The 8,249-nt window shown below is 45.1% G+C and overlaps 1 pseudogene; it reads right to left on the reverse strand.

The window, feature by feature from the left end:
* Window positions 1-336: 336 nt before the first annotated feature.
* On the reverse strand, window positions 337-692 carry LOC123097388 (NADH-ubiquinone oxidoreductase chain 3-like; annotated as a pseudogene).
* Window positions 693-8,249: the final 7,557 nt, after the last annotated feature.

Consider the following 8,249-nt stretch of genomic DNA (forward strand, 5'->3'; position numbering starts at 1 on the left):
ATACGATGGGATTTCACACCTGGTGAATCTTTCACTCTACCTCCTCTGACTAAGACTATAGAATGTTCCTGCGAATTATGACCTTCGCCTGGAATGTGAGCAAATATATCATGTCGATTGCTCAACCGTACTTTTGCTATCTTATGTAGAGCTGAATTAGGTTTTTTCGGTGTTCTCGTCGAAACACGCAGGCATACTCCTTACTTCTGGGGACATTGATCCGAAGCTCGAGTATGGTCTGTGCGCCGTTTTTCTCCTCTACCATGACGGATCAATTGATTTTTTGTAGGCATCCCTCTTTCCTATGTCCTTCCCCCTTTGCCCTTTCAAAAGTGGTTACTCCCGATCTGAAGCACCCCTTTTCCATTCATAGAGAGATCCAATCGTCAAAATCATTAAAAAGGCCATCATGGACCAAGATCCAAACTGATCAATCTTGTTAGGAGGTACTGCCCAAGGAAAAGAAAAGGTGACTTCCGGATCAGGGATAATAAATAAATTAGGAACCGGATAAAATCGTATATAGAAACGACTTCTGGCATCACCGGAGGGATCAAAACCACATTCGTAGGCCGACATTTTTCTGGATAGGTCGAACTGTTGGAAGCAAATGGAAAAGGAACACCGAGTGGAATCAAAGAAACTAGCGGACTGATCACTAAATAGATACAAATAGGTGCAAATTTCGACATCACCAAAGCCCACTTCGTTCTCTCACTCTCCTCGCGGCGCTCCTTGCTCGCGGAGTGGCATACCAGAAAAAAGACGCTCAGATGTGGATTCGAACCTCTGAATCATTTCAGGGGCAATGCCCCTTGCTCTTCCCACTGAAACAAGAAAAAAAGGATTTGCAGTCCAGCAAGAAAACGGATGCGCTAACGCGCAACGGCTTTCGCGCTAGTTGCTCAATCCGTTGCTTGTTTTGCTCTAACCAGCTGAGCTACCAGAACCACTTGCCTAAAGTCTCTTTTCTTCATCTATGGGCATCCTACCTGCAGTGGAGGAGCTTGCTCAAGAACCGAGAGCCAGCCAGGGACTGGACGGCCCTCGTTCGGGAAGGTCTTCTTTGCTATAGACGCCACCAAGAACAAGACAGGGTCGCTCCGCTCCTAGTCACTGAGCAGCTATTCTATCCGACGGCGGACTCCATCAATCTGAGGTTCTTTCTCTCACGTAATTTCGCCCGCCCGTTCTACTTCCGTGCCGGAGGAAATGCGATTTGAACCCATGATACAATCTTCTTGTATGTTGATTTAGCAAAACAATGCCTTAAGCCACTCAGCCATACCTCCAAGTTGTTGATCGGAATTGGATGTGCTGGGTTGGTTGCCCAAAGATCCACTGCGTAAGCCGTAGCACGCGTACTCTTCTTTACTGAACGAGAAAGACTCTATCCAGATCTATGGATCTCCCCAGCGTCCAAGCGAGACCCCATGCAAACCAAATCCGCCACTCGTTGGGCGAGGCCTTGCTTTCTATGAACACCTCACCACTGAATGAGAAACTTAGCCTTCGACCCGACCAAGAGAGAAGACAGGGTCAAGCCGACACCGCCCTTCCTCACCTGCCTGAATGGAATGAATATCTCCTTCATCTAGTCGAGAAAGGAAAAAGCCCGGCGGGGAACAGGACCGTGACTCTTCTAAACCATTACATGACGGAGAAGTCCATTCTCGTCATGATCGATCCACGTCCTACCATAGTGCCCAGAGAACCTGCTTCTAGAAGATTCTATAGTGATCCACTGGAATCGGCCTCGGGTGATGCCTCCCTAGTCGTCGAAAGATTTCATCCCTCGCTCGGTCGTTAAGGTGGGGTGAAAACTGCAATTAATGCTATATCTCCGTCATAGAATACGGGATACTCACTTTCATTGGCCTCGCATCCCCAGAGCCTCAGACTGGCCTGCCCTTCCAATCGTGGTTATAACGGGTCCGGTATCAGCAACACCAGCCAATCGTGTTGGTACGGTGGGTTCCCCATACCCAATATTCGGAAAAAAGCTTGCCATAGCAGCTCAAACCTCTGATCGGGAAATGGGAGTTCTAACCGGTCCTAACTCCAGTTCCAAACAAATTGATTGGACCATGGTTTGTGCACGGAGAGAATAGAAACTAATAACGATGGAGCAAGAAAACGGATGCGCTAACGCACAACGGCTTTCGTGCTAGTTGCTCGATCCGTTGCTTGTTTGGTTCGAGATTGAGCTCACCCGCCGCCCTACGTCAGTAGTCTTCCTAACTTCTATTCCCTTTTTTTGCTCTAAGGTAAGGTCCTTCAAGAACAGCATTGCGGTCGCAACGGGGCTCTGGGTGAATATTGTCCGCCCATATGAGCCGGGCTGTGAATATTTATAGGTCGGGGTCTTTACTGAAAAACCACAGTACTACACTACAAAAATTTGAAGAAATCCGCAAGTGACTGTAATTTGAATTCACTAGTCGTGTTGAGTTTTTTTATTTCAATATAAAAAATCTGCCAATCCCGATATTCCCACATTTCATTCTGGTCCAGTGTCCATTCCTGAATGAAAGAAATGAGCTTTGCCCCTTCACTCACTTCTGAATGACTCCTTTAGCACTCTCTTTTTTATATCAAAAAATAGAAACAGTTTACCTTTACCATACCTTCCAAGCAAGAGTGTTTTATTGCAAGATTAAGTTATTACTGAACAAAGAGAAATTATCATTATAAAGGATGAGAGAAATTCGGAAGCACTTTTTTCTTATTCTAGCAGACGGAATTGAATTGGTCTAATTTAGGACTTTCCAATCGATTTTTATCTTACCTAATTCTATCTACGCCCAGGGGGTAGGTACGTCGCAAGCTCTGGGCAGCTATCTTATTCCAAAGAATCTCGCTCCCTAAAAGGTTGCCAATACCATACCTCTATTGAACCCTACTGGATCCAATTGTTTAAGTGTTTAGTCAAGAGGAACCACATTTGACACCATGCTTGTGCTATGCCACAGCTCCATCAAACTAATCTGGATTTCTTCTTGTTTACGAATAATGGGGCATCTGCCTAACCCTATCAAACCTCTCTGCAACTACTTCTCTCTGTTCTCAGCAGCCCGAAGGATTTTTCGAGTCCCAAAGTCCTATTAGAACTCCCGCGCTTGCTTCTTTGGAGCCAAATGGATCCAAATTTCGGTAAGATAATACAAGAATCGTATTGTTTGGGTTCTACCTCCGCTGTTCAGTCTGGCGCAGGTGTGATACCGGTGAAGAAGCGAGTAGTTGACAGTCAGGGAAGTAGATTCCTTTAAGGAGAGAAATTCATTGGTTTAGCCGTTAGGCAGAGCTTCTTTACACGCCGGTAGCAGAATAGCCCAGGCAACTTAACGTGCTCTTGGCACAAAGGTAATAGAATGGGAGTCTCACGACACCCGGTACTCGGGATCTCCTGCTTGAAGAAGCAAGGAATTTCAATTACTCAGCCGTTGAATAAAATAAACTAGATACCCATGTTTCCAATATTTACTTCTCTTTACTTGCAGGACCTGGCCTAAGGATAAAGTAGATTTGCTGCACAAGCTCAAGTGGAGGAGGAAGCAGGGGTGGCGAACAAAATGTTGGTATGGAAGATCTCTTGCTCCCCCCTGAAGGGTTCTTAGATTACCAAGTAAGGGAGGGAGGTAGGTACCATGGTTTCCTTCTTTTATGGAATACCAGTAACGCGAGTAAACATTTAAGTGAGAAGTTAGGTAAGAGTTTCCAATGGAGAAAGCCTTTACTCTTTACTTCTTGACTATAGTAATAGTCAATAATGTCACTAGATTTCGGCATAAATACTAGCCAGGTACCATTTCCCAAACTTGATTTCCTTTTTATGCACATGTTTATGCACCTGGGTCATTGTTCACGAACTAAGACGGCTTAGCCGCCTTTCTTTGGGCCGTATGAAGGAAGTACTTCAACGAATGGGTAGGTTGCCAACCCCACATTATAGGCGGGAAGTTCTCCTTTCTCCAAGTATGCTCATTAGACCGATAGGTGAGTAGCTAGTATAGTAGTAGCCAATACTCAAAACCGATAGTAGAAGGGTCGATGGATGGCCCTTGTGAATGTGGCCACACCGCATCCCTTCGGTAGCCAATCCTTTTTCTCAACGATGCAGTTCGCTTGGAACATGGCACAAGGTGTGACGTTCTGAGCGGTGGAGGACAACTTGTTTGTTGTTCCAGTTTTCTACCTTGGCGACTGGCAGAAGCTCATGAAAGAAGGGTCGTGGCTGTTCCGCAACCATGGCGTGTAAAGAAGCCTTACGACGGGATGGCTAACCCGCGATCTGTGGTTCTGAACCAGATTCACGTCTGGTCGCAGATTCATAATATCCCGGAACTGTTCCGCCTGGAAAACCTAGTGCGGGATCTAGCTAATAAGAAGCAACAATAGAGAATCTCGCCTAGCTCGAGGCTGCGCCTCAGTGCTCTCTGTAAGTACTTTCTAGTAAAAAGAACTACCTTTCAAAGCACATACCATTATGGCGAGCTAAAACGAAAGAATGAGAGTACAAGGTATGGGTCTACGCTTCCCGCTTGCTCTAGAAAAACGGAAATTGGATCTCCCTCTAGTGGGAGCCTGGCAGCGGGGAAAACGGCAGCTACAGGGGTCCAGGTCTCCATGATGAACAACCACGACTTTTATCTTAACGAGCTGCCGCCTGAGCATGAGCAGCTCATTCAGGAGTAGCCACTGTTGAAAATAGCGAGGCTCTAGAGGATGACGCTGATACATCATTTCATTGTTTCGGGATGCAGAAGAGCAACCTGATGAGCACAATTATGATTATGATGACTATGTTGATGAATCCATGTGGGGAGATGAGGACTGGACAGAACAAGAACATGAGAAAGTGGAAGATTACGTGAGCATTAGGCTCACATCTTGTCCACCCCAGTAAGTGAATCTTTTGTATCCTTTTGCTTATATTTTGCTGTTCGTTCTGTAAATGACCTTGAGTTGTTTTTCACATTCTTTCTACAGGTAATTGCAGATATTAACAAAGATGGTGTACATGAAATGGTGATTGCACTTTGACTCAAAATCACTATTCGATAAGACGCAGTAGAACTGTGCACCCATTTTTGTTTGAGTTTGAGGCGACCTATACTAAACTATAATAGCAAGGAGAGACAACAGCTGATACCAGATCATACTACAGTACAACTAGTGTGTGCTAAAACCCTCCTTGTGTACTAGGCTTATGAATAAACTAAACTGTTGAGACGTCTTTAGTGTAGGTGACAGGGAAGTCATGCTCGTTAGAAGAGAAAACAGATGGTTTGAGCAAGCATGTGTTCAAGCTCTAGTGGATGGGTTTGATAGCTGAACTCAAGGATAATTCATCTACGTAGCTAGTTGGTTATGGTGGCTGAGAAGCCCCTCTTTAGCTAGATTGGGCTCCTTTACTACTTTATTTAACCCGGGGTTATGCCTAAAACTGGTATCTTATGCGTGTTCGACTAGTTCCATTTCTGATTCTCCTTGTTCGCTGGGGTCTACATACGAAAGAATGGAACACTTGACAGCTTCGATACTCAAATAACCAGCTCATAATGCTTAGGTTGGGTTAGGAAAACGAAGCTTTCCAAGGGACTAGTTCTTCCGCGCATCTGTTTCTCCATCCATTCTCTTCACATAAGAAGCCAGCCGCCTACTCCTACTATTGGGTCGGTTGGTCGGTCAAGTGAACCACGCCTAGGAGGTGGGTATGCCGATAAGATTCCTTTGTTCGACGTACGTCCATATGAAGCGAGCGCTTCAAAACGAGGCTATTATGCTAAAACTAGGGCTCCCTGTGGACGGGTAGAGCGAGAGGGATAGCAAGCACTTGAAAAGGGAAGGAAGGGTCTTAGAACTACTGAAACAGTAGTAGAACTCTTCCAAAATCAAAATAGGAGAGTGAAAAACAAAAAGAGACCATTGGGCTGGGGAAGACTCCCTCAATCACTCTGCTGGGCGATGCTTCTTACTCTACCTTTCAATTCCTTTGCTTTTCTTCTTATGATCGATCCAATGGTTCGGACTAGGACGCGTAAACCCCGAAGGGAGATTGACCCTACCTAAGTATTTTCTTAGATAGAAGTGGTTGGTCAAGTGTGAGTCACGCCGGGGCAGGTAGACCAACTTTTAATAGCAACGCCCAGATCAATGGAAAATGGAAGTTTCTAGAATTGCTGCTCTGCTCTGTTCAAGAAGTCTTTCTCTAGGGTTCGGTTCAGAAGGCGGGATGGAAGAGAGAGAATGGGCTCATCGTGCGACAAGGTCGATCGATCACTCAAACTGTTCGGTATCTCTACAATTGAGTGAGCTGTGTTGCGAAGGAAAATGATGAAATTGCTTACTTTTCATAGGCGTGAATTCTATCTTTGATTAGATAGTTTCCATGCTTTTGATAAAAAGATGGGTTGGTATCTGAATGAAAGTCGGTAAGCAGTCAATCTAGTGCTGTCCTCGGCAGACCAGGAAATGTAATAAACTTTGGAGCCTCATCATTGGAAAGATTGACAACTTAACGGTCTGAAAAATTATTCAAAGAGTGACTTTTAAGCCCCACTGGTTCTCTTTATTTCCAACGGACATTTCCTCCCTTGTCAGTAGCTTCATTACCTGCTAAGTCTGGAAGGGTAGTAAAATCACTCACAACAATCAATCTTTTCTTATGATACTGATACGATGCAAACGGTGACACCCCCGGATAATGTGTCTGTGCATTCGTGTATGTCTTCCCTTAGATGTGAGGAATCAAATCTCTATTGAAATCTGGAATCACAAGGTATCCTTTCTTTAAAAACACATCAACGGGCCCCCTGAATGAATAAGAAATCGCTGCTATAACAGAGAGTTGCCCTAGATCATACAATCTAGTTCTCTACTTTCGGCTGGCTGGCAGATCAGCGTATTTATACAAAAGAGTAGACAAAAGTTCTGACATGGGTAACTACTACCAAGAAGCGAACTCAGAGAGATGAACAGAGAGAAGTTAGCCTCAACCGATCATCGGAGGAAGCAGGCTTACAAGAAACTGATGGATTTCTATGTTATTCCAAATCTAAAGTTCACAAACTCATTTTATATCATTAATCCCTCTAATAAAAATATACCTCGTAATAATATTTTACCAGTATTTTATTTATCTTAATATTATTTATAGAGATGGATTGAATATTGGTACTCATAATATGAAACGTTTTACCTCAATAAAACGGAGAGAGCCCCGCCTCCTCTTGGTTGGTGCCGGGCCCGAGAGTGATGGGACTACTTCCTTAAAGAGCCTTTCGTTCGGGCCGGCAGGAGGGGCCCTGATCTATCAATTGAGGGAGCAAAAAACAGGCTTTGCTCCCCCTTTTTTAAATGAAGAAAGAAAGAAGGGTCGAAGTTTAGACCACTCATAGTAGTTCTACCCATAGAAAAGATCATGAAAGAGGCGATCGGAATGGTACCCGAATCCATTTATGATCCCGAGTTTCCAGACACATCGCACTTCCGCTCGGGTCGAGGCTGCCACTCGGCCCTCAGATGGATCAAAGAAGAGTGGGGAACCTCCCGTTGGTTTTTGGAATTCGACATCAGGAAGTGTTTTCACACCATCGACCGACATCGATTCATCTCAATCTTGAAGGAAGAGATTAACGATTCCATGTTCTTTTACCCCACTCAGAAAAAGTTTTCCGCCGGATGACTCGTAGGGGGTGAGAAGGGCCCTGACTTCATCCCAAACAGTGTACTACTATCGGCCCTACCAGGAAATATCTACCTACACAAGCTCGATCAGAAGATAGGGAGGATCCGGCAGAAGCACGAAATTCCTCTTGTAGTGAAAATAAGATCGGTTCTATTAAGAATAGGTCGTCGTATTGATGACCAAGAAAAGTATGGAAAAGAAGCAAGCTTCAACGCTCCCCGACAAAACAGAGCCCTCATAGTGGGGATGGTAAAGAGCATCCAACAGAAAGCGACCTTTCATTCCCTTGTTTCGTCGTGGCACCCCCCCACACACAAGCACCCCCTTCACCGGCCCTAGCTGCCTTCCTTAACAAGCCGTCGAGCCTCCTTTGCGCCGCCTTCCTCATAGAAGCCGCTGGGTTGACCCCGAAGGCCGAATTGAATGGTAGTGAAGGCTTTAATAAGAATTTGGCCATGACAGACCTTCTTAAGTATTGCAAAAGAAGGGGCCTACTGATAGAGCTGGGCGGGGAGGCCTGGCCCGTAAGCTGGCCCCCTTTAAAAGCCATTCCTTATTA

This window comes from Triticum aestivum, chromosome 4D (assembly GCF_018294505.1).
Source record: "Triticum aestivum cultivar Chinese Spring chromosome 4D, IWGSC CS RefSeq v2.1, whole genome shotgun sequence".
NCBI lineage: Eukaryota > Viridiplantae > Streptophyta > Magnoliopsida > Poales > Poaceae > Triticum > Triticum aestivum.